This window comes from Scyliorhinus canicula, chromosome 2 (assembly GCF_902713615.1).
Source record: "Scyliorhinus canicula chromosome 2, sScyCan1.1, whole genome shotgun sequence".
NCBI classification, from domain to species: Eukaryota; Metazoa; Chordata; class Chondrichthyes; order Carcharhiniformes; family Scyliorhinidae; genus Scyliorhinus; species Scyliorhinus canicula.
In genome coordinates, this window is record NC_052147.1 from 19,866,150 (window position 1) to 19,879,894 (window position 13,745).

The window sequence follows — 13,745 nt, forward strand, 5'->3', positions numbered from 1 at the left end:
TGGGATTTATTTAGCCTGAAGCATCAGCTCATCAATATCCCCCCCCACAGCCATCGGCCAAAATCTCTTCAATGCTGTGGAGCCCCTCAGTCGTGTGAAAGTGTCAGGATGAGGAAAGAAAGGCTCCAATTAGTGGCTGATTGAATCTTTAAAGGCCTCTGGAATTGGGTGTCAGTGACAGTGCTGTCATTAGTTTACCAGTCATGGGTAGTGAAGCTAGCCCTACAGCCATATGACCTTGATGTGCTAAAAAACTCCTGCCTTTTACTGATAGTGGTAGCTTGATCTAATTTTATCACATCCGCTGGCATTACAAAGGGGCAAAGTATTATCTATACCACACAGAATGGGCAAACCTGCTTATTCTTTTTCAATTAAAAATAAATCCCCACTTTGATTTATTCACTTCACATGTTTATTCATCATTCAGATTGTTATTTATTTAATGTAAATTTCGAGTACCCAATTCTTTTTTTCCCAATTAAGGGGCAATTTAGCTTGGCCAATTCACCTACCCTGCACATCTTTTTGGGTTGCGGGGGCAAAACCAACACAAACACGGGGGGGGGGGGTGTGGGGGGGGGGGGGGGGGGTGGCGGGGGGATGTGCAAACTCCCACGGCACAGTGACCCGGGGCTGGGTCGAACCTGATGTTATTTCAATTTACAAGGCAACACCGGAACTCCCTCCCTAACAGCACAGTGGGGTACCTACACCTCGGGGACTGCAACAGTTCAAGATGGCAACTCATCACCTTCTGAAGGACAATTAGGGATGGGTAATAATGCTGGCCTAACCCAGCGATGCCTACTCCCATAAAATATTTTTTTAAAAATCTATCGAGACTTTGTTTCAATTTGGTTGCCACAGTGGGGAACTCCCCGCCAAGGCCGCACTTACGTCCCGTTTCCAGCACTGAGGAGCTCCACTCGTCAGAACTCTTCACTGCAGGAAGAGATCGGCACGCCATTTTTAAGTGGCATCCCGATCTCTCAACTCCCAAAGCCCCGACTCACCTCCAAAGGGGTCCGTGGGGTGGGGGAAGGCACCTCGGACTGATTCCCGCTGTGGGAAAAATGCCAACCCTGCAAGCTGCCCATGTGGCACCAGTAGTCCCAGGGTGCCACAGTGCCCAGATCCCCTGGGAGACCCTGCTAGTGCCGTTCCACCTGATGCCCGTTTGTGGGGACCAGCGCTGAATGGGAGCTCGCCCAAGGTCTCTGAGGCCAAGGGTTTGCATCCCAACATCTGGTTAGATCTAGGGAGTGCATACTGAGTGACACTAGGTGTCCTGCCCAAAATGGACGGGATTCAGGTCGTGACGTCTCGCGAGATCACGTTCGTCTTGCGAGTTGTGGCAAGCCGGGTAATTCCGGGAGGCGGATCTCCCGTCATCTACCGGCCACGCCGCCATTCGGGGCAACGCGGCAGGTAGAACTCACCCATCGTCTCGGTGAAATATTTCATTTCTGGAACTTGTGTGATGTGAATGATACCTGCCACTCATCAACTTAAGCTTGAATGTAGTTGAGGTCTAGCTGCTTATGGGCGGGAATTGCTACAAGAGTCACGAATGATGCTGAACATTGTGCAATCAGCCAAACATCCCTACTCCTGACCTTATGTTGGAGGGGTGCTCATGGATGAATTGGTTGGGACTAGGCCTCCCTCTGAGCAACCCCCAGTGCAGCCATTAGCCCATCATGCCTGTACTGGCTCTTTGAAAGAGTTATCCATTGGTCTAACCACGCCACAAACACACCCCCCCCCCTCCATCTCTCAGCCCCCAACCCAGCCTTGCTCTTTCCCACATTCCCACAGCTAGCAAACTTTCCATTTCAAAAAAAATTATCTTGTTTGAGGTCCTGAATTCCAGGTTTGAGGTCGTCGAGGCAAAATCGATTAATAAACATAGAACATAGAACACTACAGCGCAGTACGGGCCCCTTCGGCCCTCGATGTTGCGCCGACCTGTGAAACCATCTGAAGCCTATCTGACCTACACTATTCCATTTTCATCCATGTCTATCCAGTGACCACTTAAATGCCTTAAAGTTGGCGAGTTACTACTATTGCAGGCAGGGCGTTCACACCCCTACTACTCTCTGAGTAAAGAAACTGCCTCTGACATCTGTCCTATATCTCTCACCCCTCAATTTAAGCTATGTCCCCTCGTGTTGGTCATCACCATACGAGGAAAAAGACTCTCACTGTCCACGCCTATCTAACCCTCTGACTATCTTATATGTCTCTATTAAGTCACCTCTCAGCCTTCTCCTCTCTAACGAAAACAACCTCAATTCCCTGAGCCTTTCCTCGTAAGACCTTCCCTCCATACCAGGCAACATCCTAGTAAATCTCCGCTCTGAACCCTTTCCAAAAGCTTCCACATCCTTCCTATAATGTGGTGACCGAACTGCATGCAGTACTCAAGGTGTGGCCGCACCAGAGTTATGTACAGCTGCAGCATGACCTTGTGGTTCCGAAACTCAATCCCCCTGCTTATAAAGGCTAGCACACCATATGCCTTCTTAACAGCCCTATTAACCTGGGTGCAACTATTCAGGGATTATGTACCTGGATGCCGAGATCTCTCTGTTCATCTACACTACCAAGAATCTTGCCATATAGCCCAGTACTCTGCATTCCTGTGACTCCTTCCAAGTGAACCACCTCACACTTTTCGCATTAACTCCATCTGCCACCTCTCAGCCCAGCTCTGCAGCTTATCTATGTCCCTCTGTATCCTTAAACATCCTTCAGCACTATCCACAACTCCACCGACCTTCGTGTCATCTGCAAATTTACTACCCATCCTTCTACACCCTCTTCCAGGTCATTATAAAAATGACAAACAGCATGGCCCCAAAACAGATCCTGCGGTACACCACTAGTAACTGAACTCCAGGATGAACATTTGCCATCAACCACCACCCTCTGTCTCTTTCAGCTAGCCAATTACTGATCCAACCACTAAATCACCTTCATTCCATACTTCCTTTTTTCTGCAATAGCCTACTGTGGGGAACCTTATCAAACGCCTTACTGAAATCCATATACACCACATCAACAGCGTTACCCCTGATCCACCTGTTGGGGTCACCTTCTCAAAAAACTCAATAAGGTTTGTGAGACATGACCTACCTTCACAAAACCGTGTTGAGTATCGCTAATCAACTTGTTTCTTTTCAAGATTGATTATAACCCTATCTCTATAACCTTTTCCAACATTTTACCACAAACCGAAGTAAGGCTCACAGGTCTATAATTACAGGGTGCTCTCTACTCCCCTTCTTGAACAAGGGGACAACATTTGCTACCTCCAGTCCTTCCGGCACTATTCCTGTCGACAAAGACAATATTTAATCTGAGTGACTAGGCTACAAGTGCAAAAGGAACAATTGCTTTTTCAAATGCAACAACTTGGGCAATTGCTTGGAGTAAGAGTGCTTCCCTGAGGCAGAAAACTGTGTTGGATAGAGAGTAGAAAGATTTGGTTGAAGTGTTTAAACGTTTCTGATGGGGAGAAACTGTTTTCACCGGCAGGAGGGCAGCTGAGCAAATGGCCCAGATTTCCGATAATTGGCATAACATCCAGAGTGGAAATGAGTGTGTTTTATACACAGCGAGTTACTGTGACCTGGTAAACACTTCCTGAAAGGAAAGAATCTGGACACAGATTCAGAAGTAACTTACAAAAGGGAATTGGATATGAGCTTCAAAAGGAGAAATTTGAAGAGCAGTGGGCGAAGAGCAGGGAGTAGGACTAATTGGATAGCTTGTTTAAACAGCTAGAGGCGCAGTGGGTTGATGACTTCTGTCTGTGCTGTATGGCTCTATGGCGATAGAGCAGATTAAATGATCCATGAGAGGGGCTGGCTTGATCTTTTTCTCAGCCGGTCCTGAATGTTTCTCCTTTTATTTAATGTTGTTGTGTCTTTATGCCGAGGCAATAGATGTCTGGGACCTACCTGTAAGCACTTTATAAAATTGGACCTAACATCATGAGTCTTGCACTTGACACTGCCCCAGGTTCGATTCCCACTTGGGTCACTGTCTGTGTGGAGTCTGCACGTTCTCCCCGTGTTTGCCTGGGTTTCCTCCGGGCGCTCCGGTTTCCTCCCACAAGTCCTGAAGATGTGCTTGTTAGGTGAATTGGACATCCTGAATTCTCCCTCAGTGTACCCGAACAGGCGCTGGAATGTGGCGACTAGGGGCTTTTCACCGTAACTTCACTGCAAAGTTAATGTAAGGCTGCTTGTGGCAATAATAAAGATTATTATGGGAGAACCTTGTTGGCAACAGACATTCCCAGCTTGGGTGTTTGCCGAGTTAACCCCTCACCCTGGCTACTCCACAGGTTTTTAAACAGGGGGAGCCAAGTCCTAAGAGGAACCTGAAGAACCCTCGGGACTCGGTGGTGTTTTGTCATCAGAATTCCATATTTTCCCAGCTGTTTCTGTGATTTGTGTGTACACGGCAGAACATAAACCATTTTCCTCTTTGGAGTTGTGGAACACTTGTTGCTGGGAGGGTATCAGTATTGGCAAGGGGCTTGTGGGAATATCATTCTACAGAATTGCATAACATTCACAGCACAGAAACAGGCCATTCAGCCCAACTGGTCTATGCTAGATGTTTATGCTCTGCGCAAGCCTCCTTCTGCTCCTCTTTCAGTAGTATCCTTTTGGTTCCTTCTCATGTGCTTGCTTAATTTCCACTTCAGTGAATCGATGCAATACGCCTTAACTACTCCTGGAGGTAGAAGGTTCCAGTCTTTGGGTTTCTCCTGAATGTCTTATTAAATTTATTAGTGTCTATTCTATATTTATGGCCTTTTGTTTTTATCATTCCCAGAAAATGGGCACAGCTTCGTTGTGTCTCTGCATTCAAATCCTTTCATAATTTTAAAGACTTCCTTTAGGACACCCTTTATTCTTCACTTTTGGAGAGGAAAAAAGGCCCAGCCAGTTTATTCTTTCCTGCAAGTAAATCCTCCCAGTTCTGGTATCATCCGTTGCAAATCTTTCTTGCTCACTCTCTCCGGTGTCGGGGTATCGTATTTGGTAAATAATGTGGAGTTCAGGGCGGGGTTCTGCGGGAATCGACGGGGCGGGCAACTCTGGCGCGAAGGAGTGGCGTGAACCACTCCGGCGTCGGGCCGCCCCGAAGGTGCGGAATCTTCCCAGCTTGGGTGTTTGCCGAGTTAACCCCTCACCCCGGCTACTCCACAGGTTTTTAAGCAGGGGGAGCCAAGTCCTAAGAGGAACCTGAAGAACCCTCGGGACTCGGTGGTGTTTTGTCATCAGCATATGCTGGCGTCATCCCAGCGCATGCGCCGGGGTGTTCATCTCCGTGTCGGCCATCGCGGACTTTTACACCGGCCGACGCGGAGGAATAGAGTACTCCCCGCAGTTCGGTGGGCCCTGATCGCGGGCCAGGCCAAGGTGGGGGCACTTCCCGGGGCCAGATCACCCCTGCGCCCCGCCGGGGACCCCGGAGGCCGCACAGCAGGGCGGGGTCAGAGAATCCCGCCCCAGAACTATTATAGAATGATAGAATTCCATTCTCAGTACTGTGTAACCAGTGGTGACATTTGCAGGTGGGGGAGGGGGGGTGGGGGGTGGGGGGGGGGGGGGGGTGGGGGGGGGTGGGGGGGGGGGGTGGGTGGGTGGGGGGGTGGGTGGGTGGGGGGGGGGGGTGGGGGGTGGGTGGGGGGGGGTGGGTGGGTGGGGGGGGGGGTGGGGGGGGTGGGTGGGGGGGGGGCCTTCATGCAAAACTGCTGTTGCAATCTGTTAGAACAACACGGTTCAGCCCAACTTTAGATCAACTCCCACTGAACAAAGAACAAAGAAAAGTACAGCACAGGAACAGGCCCTTCGGCCCTCCAAGCCTGCGCCAACCATGCTGCCCGTCTGAACTAAAATCCTCCACACTTCCGGGGTCCGTGTCCCTCTATTCCCATCCTATTCATGTATTTGTTAAGATGCCCCTTAAATGTCACTATTGTCCCTGCTTCCACCACCTCCTCCGGCAGCGAGTTCCAGGCACTACCCTCTGTGTAAAAAAACTTACCTCGTACATCACTGCACCAATGTCACATTTCTATCACTGTGTCCTGCCTGAACAGTATTTTCAATTGAATGCCAGATTGCACCACCTAGTCCCCCTGATAAATTTGAGTGTTTCATTTATCACACTGAGTGAAGAGAGTTACTCCATGAAAGCATGAAAACTTGTGCCAATGCAATTAGCATTGGATTTTTCTGTTTAAAAAAAAATTAATTCTCTGGTCATGGGCCTCATTGGCGAGGCCAGCATTTGCGGCCCATCCCTCATTGCCCTTGAGGAAGTGGCAGTCAGCAGCTGAGGTGAACTGCTGCTGTCCATGTGGTGTAGGTACACCCACACTGCAGTTAGGCAAGGGAGTTCCAGGATTTTGACCCAGCGACAATGAAGGAATGGCAGTATATTTCCTTGTCAGGACAGTGTGTGGCCTGGAGGGGAACGTGCAGGGAGTTTGCATGTGGAGAGATGGCGGTAATGTCACTGGCCTAGTAAATCAGAGGAATGGCTAATCATGTTGGGATGTGGCAGCTGGTGGAGTTTAAATTTAGGGGAGCACGGTAGCATTGTGGATAGCACAATCGCTTCACAGCTCCAGGGTCCCAGGTTCGATTCCGGCTTGGGTCACTGTCTGTGCGGAGTCTGCACGTCCTCCCACAATCCAAAGATGTGCAGGTTAGGTGGATTGGCCATGATAAATTGCCCGTAGTGTCCAAAATTGCCCTTAATGTTGGGTGGGGTTACTGGGTTATGGGGATGGGTGGAGGTGTTAACCTTGGGTAGGGTGCTCTTTCCAAGAGCCGGTGCAGACTCGATGGGCAGAATGACCTCCTTCTGCACTGTAAATTCTATGAAAAAATAAATTTGATTAATAAAATCTGAAATTGAAAACTAGTCTCGGTAGTGGCGATTATGAAACTATCATCAATTGTTGTGAAAACCATTCTTGGTCACTAATGTCATTTAGGGAAGGAAATCTATCATCCTGACCTGGTCTGGCCCACGTTATTTTAAAATTCTTTAAGGGTGGCACAATGGTTAGCACTGCTGCGTACACCACTGAGGGCCCGGGTAGGATCCCGGGTCACTGTTCATTTGGAGTTTGCACATTCTCCCTGTGTCTGTGTGGATTTCACCCCCACAACCCAAAGATGTGCAGGCTAGGTGGATTGGCCACTCTAAAATTGCCCCTTCATTGGGAAAGAAAATAATTGGGCACTCTAAATTTATTTTTAAAAATGTAAATTCTTTCATGGGACGTGGGCATTGCCAGCGAACAAAACATTTTTATTGTTCATCCCTCGTTTTCCTTGAGAAGGTGGTCATGAGCCGCCAAAATGAACCGCTGCGGCCCGTATGGTGTAGTTGAATCCACTGTGCTGTTAGGGAGGGTGTCGCAGGATTAGGACGCACTGACAGTGAAGACCGACGATATATTTCCAAGTGTGGCTCGGAGAGGAACCTGCAGTTGGTGGTGTTCCCATGTGGCTGCTGCCCTTGTCCCCCTAAATGTTCGAGGTTCAGGTTTGGAAGGTGCTGTTGAAGGAGCCTTGGTGCATTGCTAAATTGCATCTTGCAGATGGTACACACTCCTGCCATTCTGCACGGGTTGTGGAGGGAATGGATGTTGGAAGTGGTGGATGGGGGCTGCTTTTTCCTGGATGGTGTTGAGCTTCTTCAGTGTTGTTGGAGCTACGTCACCCACGCAAGTAGAGAGTATTCCATTATGCTCCTGATTTGTGCCTTCAGATGGTGGACACATTTTGGGGAGTCAGGAGATAATTGCATCAGGAGATGATGACTCGCTACAGAATTGCCAGCCTTAAACCTGCTCTGGTAGCCACAGCGTTTATATGGCTGGCCCAGTTCAGTTTCTGGTCAATGGTAACCCCGAAGATGGTGACATTGGGGGATTCAGCGACTCCGCCCTCCCCAGCCGAGTGTTTCTGGATGGTGAGCCATTGCTGGCAGCGGGGTTCTCCGTTCCGCCGCTGGCCAATGTAGCCACCCCACATCGCATGGAAACTCGTGGGCGTGGGGGGCGGTGCACTGTTGGCGGAATAGAGAATCCCCCCAGCGGAGAATTCACCTTAATATCATTGTGAGGGTCGGGAGACCTCACACTGTACATTTTTATAAAATAGATATCCTCGTGGCTATTTCTAAAATTTTGAAAATGGAAAATATATCTTTAAAGTGGCTGAAACTGTGTCTGTGGTCCCAGAAGCAAAGAAGCTACTTTAAGTTTCGAAACCTCATGCCTCATTATCTCTGGGAGCGACTAATGGCCAGCTAGGGACTGCACAACCACAATTCAAAGGCCTTTATATATTTGATAACCCAGGCTTGCCGGCAGGGACAAAACATCTACTAAGACAATGGTCTCTCAAACTTTCCTTTCATCCCTTAATGGCAGTCCTGGAGACCAACCAAATTCCAGGCCCTGTATAAACATCTTTTGTTGAAGACATGGCATGAGGTAATGTCACGTGACCCAAGCCTTTGGCTTGTTTAACAAGTTAATAATACTTTGCTGAGCTGCATGTCTCAGTCTGCTGCCTTAATATTTGCAAGCCATACAGGAGCTCTGACCCAGGTCGGACATCTGGCCCAGTCTACCCTGCTAGTGTTGGCAGCTCTGTTCCATCGCCTACAAGACGGATTCACCTCTGCATGCCTATCTCATCATGCGAGGGCAACACCACCAGAAAAATGAATTATCCAACATCGGTTTTCAGCCCGCTGACCTCTGTGAACGAATACCTCATCAAACTTTAATTCTAGACTTTGGGACATGTGCAAAATGATATTTTCTTCCTCTGTACTGTAAATCTTTATGTTCTCTATCTTTATTTTTACTCTTGGAGCGTGAGAGGGATGTTGTAAACCCTCATTTCGCATTTTGTGTGCAAATAAACTAACCCTTTGAGTTTATCCTATCTCGAGTTTGCTGTGGGGTTATTAATAGAAAATTGGCTTGCACCTGAACTGAGGTGAAATGCACCATTACCTTTTCCCAAAGGCAGAAGAGTCTAGAACTCGAGGGTATAGGTTTAAGGTGAGAGGGGAGAGATACAAAAGAAACCTGAGGGGAAATTTCTTCACACAGACGGTGGTGAGCATCTGGGCAGTGGTAGAGGCGGGTACGAATTTGTCTTTTAAAAAGCAGTTACATGGCCAGGGTGGGTATAGAGGGATATGGGCCAAATGCAGGCGAGTGGGACTAGCTTAGTGATAGAAACTGTTTCCATGCTGTAAACATCTATGACTACTTACAAAGAGGGAAATAAATCTGGACACCGTTTTGTGGTGGACTGGTGGTGAGAGGGGAAATTAATGCTGTTTAAATAAAATATTCATAGTTTATAATTTGTGGAATTTACTTTGTGAAATGAACCCACTATTTGAATGTCAAAGGCAAGTTGATTTGATTCTCTCTTGTTGGAGATGGCTATTTCCTGGCACTTGTGTGGCACAGTCGTTACTCGGCCAAACCTGAATGTTGTCCAGCTTTTGCTGCATTTGGGCATGGACTGCTTCAGTGATGCCAGATCCCACAGTAAAGTGGCTGACACTTGATCACCCCTCGGAAATGGTCTGGGCAAGCCACTCAGTTCAAAGGAAATCGGGGTGAACGACATATACTGGCCTTGCCAACAACACTCACATGCTGTGATCTTTATTAAAAGCTGGTGGTGTTCTCATACACCTGATGCCCTCGTGTTTCCAGGATGGTGGAGGTCATGGGTTTGTAAAAAAGGTGCTGCTTGGTCAGGTGCTGATGTACATTTGCTGCCACTATACCCCAGTAGTGGAGGGAGAGATGGAATATTTAAGGTGGTGAATGGGCAGCCAAACACATTGGACTGTTTTGTCCTGGTTCGTGTCGAGCTGTTTGAAGATGCGCACGCACCGTGCACCAATGGTTGGGACCATGCAAAGCATTGTAGTCTGGGTTTTAGGGAATACATTTTTCCGGAAGCAGCAGAGGTAACATCTTGGGTTAGTAATTCAGCAAATCCAGCTGAATGAAAGTATTTTCCTCACAGTCCTGACTAGAGGAATACTGGACAGATAATTTGTAACTGTCAAACTAACACGTCAATTGTACTGTGTGGCAGCAGACATGCTGCTATCACCCACATATCATTCCTGGTGCCTGACCTTGGTGCTTTGTGGGTTTGTGGGTGTAACTACGCTGTTGATGTCACACAGTGGCAGTTCCATCAGCCCATTCTCACACATGCTCAGAATGGTGGCTCCAAATTGTGGTGTGTGCAGGTTCGGGTTTAATCAAAGGGAGTATCACCATAGTCACTGCAGCACTCGAAGGCGGAAAAATCTGGGACCCGTTTTCCTCCTCCCTGCATGTAGGCATGTGCTTTGTTTTTATTTACCTCTCCTCTCGTGAAAGCGACGGCTCCCTTCCTGGGTACAGCTTCATGGCCCATCATTTATGTGCGAGCCTTGACGGTGAATGGCAGGATACCTGGCCTGACCTTTAACCCGGAGGCGAGTTCTGTAGGTGTGGGATGTGTTTGTGAGGTCAGGAAATCTGGAAGAAGGGTGTCATAACCTGGGGTGAAGCAGGTCATGGGACGCTAATGTGACAGGGGGATTGATATTCCCAAAGCATGGTGAATACACACTCCCCCACTGAGGGCCAGCACGTCCCCATCTCCATCCTGTATAAAACTGGAGGGCCATGCACTGTGAGCTGGCCCCTGTAGTAGAGTAACTGCTCTGTACTTTTGTTCTGTTGCATTTAACGTTTTTCCTTTGACTTAACCTGTTCGGCTCGATGTGGACTCCTTTCTGGACGTTATAATAAAGGGGTTTCCTGATTGTCCTGCCAAAGTTAACTGCCCCTGGGGAGCCTTTGATTGGGTTTACCGCCTGCAGGCAGCTGGAGGACCTTCAGGCAGGAAGCCTGTTTCACAACCCTGATGCGTACGAGAACAGTTAGGCCTTTTGGGCAAGTTGGGGGGGGGGGGATGCTGAATGGACTAAACGCATGGATTCCGCACTTCTTATCTCCTTTCAGCTGTCGAATTTCCAGAAGCTTGGAATAGCCAGGGATCTGTGATTTACAACAGAGTGGGACTTGAACCCATGACCTTTTGATTTGGAGCCAGTAAACAAGCAACATGGTCAACATTTTAACATTCAAAAACCAAGCTTTGAATCTAATTCTTGATACAAAATGGCTTTTCACAGGAGCTGCAAAACTTCCTAAAGCAAATTGGTCTGGGCCCAGTCAGATGGGTTCCCCAAATGTCAGGTGCCATTAAATCTGCAATTTAAAAATAGCATTTGCCCGTTGGTCCAGGGGTCTTTCTGCAGTGTCAGAGCTGTGCTCAAATAGCTTCTTTAGCGCCTGTCAAACATAATAATTATCACTGGGGGATTGAATCTAAGGAATTTACCTTGTGAGATCCATCCAGTGCTTGAAGGATTCCTCATTAACAGTCCCTTTAGAGATCTCTTATCAGCCGTCTCACCAGCAACTCTCCATCTTCAGGCAGCCTCAGGCACCTTGACTTGTTCCTCGCACACATCGAAACTCCACTTATTCAACTGTTAAAATGTGTAATGGTTTGAAGGAAACCTGTGAAGGTTCAGCAGTTTTTTCTCATTACTTTTGAAGTTATCCACTTACCCTGTTTCACTTTACATATATACATATATTTCTCTGACTGTTTGCTGTGCTTTGTGATTTCAATATTTTATTCCCCTAATTCGTGAATGCAGTGAGTGTCTCGAGCCATATTATACTCCTTGTTTATTTCAGCGTTTGCTTCTGACCTGATGGGCCGCTCTTGATCTGTGATTCTAGCCAGTGATTTGCAACCATAAGATTATCGTGCACCTGACTAATCATATCCCTTACCTTGCAACTACAACCCGTTTTTTGGTCTGAATTCCCAATAACCACACCGTAAATCAGAATCCTATTGCCCACTATTCCAAAGTGTGTCCTAGATTTTCCAAAACGATGCAATCTGTTGAATTGCCAAAGTGGTGTCTCAATCAATAACTACTCATCAGCTCCCTCCCAAGGAGTAGAATTCTGTGGAAGAGTCTTACAGGAACTTTGTGCCTGAATCCCACCTCAACTCCACCGTACCGCATGATCCCCATAGGCCTTAATACCTTTAAGTATCCAAACATCCAGCAGTCTCGATTTTCAACGTACTCAAATGACAAAAAGGAACTTGAAAGCAAACAACACCTGTCATACCCTCAGCACATCCCAAGGCAGCTTACAGCCAATGAAGTACTTTTGTAGCTAATCACTGCAGTAATCCCAGCAGTCAATTTGCACGCAGCAAGCTCTTTAGAATCTTCCAGGTCTGCCAGAGTCCACGAATGGTTGCCGAAGGCTATCTTTGACTAATGCGATACAAGTTCTCCAGCAATTATGTTTCTGTGAGAAATTCCAATGCTAAATCAATTATCATTTTTGAAAATTATATGCGCATTTTAACTTCTCTTCCACAAGACTCTCTGTGCCACATATTGTAGAATGTGGTCTGTCATTTATTTCCTGACCTGATCCCAGCCAGTTGGTACAAGAAAACCCCAGGACACTTTGCTATTTGAATTTCCCTCTTTCACTGGTGTTCTGTACTGGTTTTCTCAGTTAGTTCCCTGTCCACCATCCACAGGCACAGGAGTGCGATAGAATACTCTGCACTTGCCTGGATGAGTGCAACTTCAATAACACTTGAGAAACGCGCGACGCCATCCTGGACAAATCAGCCCGCTTGATTGGCACCATATCCACCACCTTAAACATTCACTCCCTCTACCACAATAGCAGCAAGTCTATACCATCAACAAGATGCACTGCAGCAATTTGCCAAGGCTCCTTCCATAGCACCTTCCAAACCCCATGACGTCTACCACCTAAAGAACAGAATCAGCAGACGCATGGGAAAGCAACCACTTCAAGTTCCCCATCAGTACACACACCATCCTGACATGGAACCGTGGGCGGAATTCTCCGCAAGGCCCAACGCCGTCGTGAAACCTGGAGAGGTACACGACGACGTTGGAAGCCTCTCCCGGCCCCCTATTCTCCCCTACCCAGGGGGGGATAGGCGGGCCGTACCGGGAAACCCGGCGGACGGGCCTTGTCCCTGGCTTCAAGGCCCGGCGCGCCAAGAATGACGCCGCGGCGGAGCCTAATGACGTCAGCCGCGCATGCGCGGGTTGGACAGCTCAAATCCGCGCATGTGCGGTTGCCGTCTTTCCCCTCAGCCGCCCCGCAAGACGTGGCGGCTTGACCTTGCGGGGCGGTGGAGGGGAAAGAGTGCGTCCCCTTGAGACGCCGGCCCGACGATCGATGGGCACGATCGCGGGCCAGTCCCCTCCCGAGCACGGTCGCGGTGCTCGATCCCCGATCCGCCCCCCCTAGGCCCCCACTTACCTGGCGCGCCATGTTCACGACGGCAGCGACCAGGTGTGGTTGCCGCCGTCGTGAACAGGTCGGGAACGGCAGGCTGCTCGGCCCATCCGGGTGGGAGAATCGCGGGCTGCTGTGAAAAACGGCGGCCCGCGTTTCTCCGAGCGGCGTGTCGGAAAACCGGACACGCCATTTTGGGGGGAGGGGTGGGAGAATAGCGGGAGGTGCGGGAGCGGACCTCCCGCTATTGTCCCACCCATCGTGGTTGCGG

The 13,745-nt window shown here is 48.7% G+C and overlaps 1 protein-coding gene across 4 annotated transcripts in view; it reads left to right on the top strand.

Moving 5' to 3' along the window:
* The window catches only part of ccdc85ca (coiled-coil domain containing 85C, a), a 238,332-nt gene that overhangs the window by 158,779 nt on the left and 65,808 nt on the right, over positions 1–13,745 (top strand). The window lies entirely within an intron of this gene.